Source organism: Octodon degus, unplaced genomic scaffold, assembly GCF_000260255.1.
Source record: "Octodon degus isolate 3935 unplaced genomic scaffold, OctDeg1.0 scaffold00052, whole genome shotgun sequence".
Taxonomy (NCBI): domain Eukaryota; kingdom Metazoa; phylum Chordata; class Mammalia; order Rodentia; family Octodontidae; genus Octodon; species Octodon degus.
In genome coordinates this window covers 11,453,600-11,455,131 of record NW_004524628.1, presented here as the reverse complement: position 1 = coordinate 11,455,131, position 1,532 = coordinate 11,453,600, and positions in this window count along the sequence as shown.

The window sequence follows — 1,532 nt, the reverse complement described above, 5'->3', positions numbered from 1 at the left end:
CAAGGGGGTGGGAGGGTCAGGCAGTTGGAGGAAGTAGGTTACAGGGTCATCATCACAGAGTCAGCCCCTGAAGGACCTGCTGCCCCAGCCTCTCCCTCCCTCGTCCCCACTTCCAGCTGTTGAGGGGGCGGCTCCGCCCTACACATACTTCCTGCCATGCGTCTACCTCCCTCTGGCCCAGGAACCATGGGCCGTGGCCGTGGAGTGAGCTCTCTGGCGCCATGAACGCAGGTAAACCCTTCCTCCTGTTCCACGGCTCATCTCAAGGGCTTCCTCACAGCACTGGCAGGCTTGCGAAAACAGACTCTGCTACCGTGTGTTAAGCTATCCGGATCAAAATCCACTAAGAAACAGAGCCTTCTGCTGCCCCGGCCAGTGCTCCCTGCGATTCCCACGGAGGCATCAGAGGTGGCGGCTCCCACTCAGCTTGCACAGCGAGTCTCCTACCTGGGGGGCAGTGGAACTCCACAGCCCTGGTCTGAGACGGGACCCTGAGTCCCAAGCAAGGAAGAAACCCACGGAGCGCCGAGTCTTCCCGCAGAAGCCATGTGGCACAGGAGCCCAGCCCTTCTCTGTGAGCAGCCCGCCAGGATGCCAGCAGAGCATCCAGGCACTCGGGGACCCACAAGCCTGGAGGAAGCCACACACAAACAGCAGCAGACTGCAGGTGGCAGAGGCCGGAGGGGCGTTCACCCCTCTCTCCGTCTCTCCAAGCCCTTTGCCGCCTGCCCTGAGGCAGCACAGGGCTCTCGCCACCCTGGAAATTCTCTGGGTCCCTGAGAGCCAAGGCTGTCACTGAGCAGCTTCTGCCATCGCGGTCCCAGGGGAAGCTGTGGCTTCATAAGTCTGCCCAGGTGAGAAGGCTCCTCAGACTTTCTAAGCAAACTTCAGCGGAGATGGAAAGTCCCCACCCAGGACGACCCGGCCGCCGCTCACCTGCCTCTGCACCATGCTATGGCCACCCCAGGCAGGAGGCAGGACTGGGTGACAGGGTAGGTGGCAGGCGGAGCAGAGGTCGAAGGAGGCCAGTTCTAACGCAGCTCGCCTTCACACCCAGGGGCTCCCATGCGCAACTTCAACCACACCTGGGCCAAGACTAGTATTAAAATATTACATCTGTACTGAGCGTGCTCAGACCTCTCCTCCACGGGATTCCTTGGGTGGTATGGTAACAGTGGCCTCCGGAGCAAGGACACGGGACTCAGTGCCGCCAGCACCTGGAGATGAGCGGAGGCAGCAGGGCCTGTGTGGCGGCTCTGTGCAGACACCACATCCTGCCATACGAGGGACAGCGTCCCTGGGGATTGGCCCCTGGGGGTCTTGGGACAAACGCTGCTGGTACCAAGGGCCGGAAGCAGAGCTTAGGCGGTGGGGGAGGTGCAGCAGCCAGGGCTGCTTTCCCTGAGGAGCTGGGTCGGCACACCCTCACCCCGGGACTGCGCCCAAAGTCACCTCCCGTGCAGCACTTTCTGCTCGCCTCCTTCTTCTGGGGTCCTCTCGCCTCACACACTCCAAGCATGAAACTACTATTA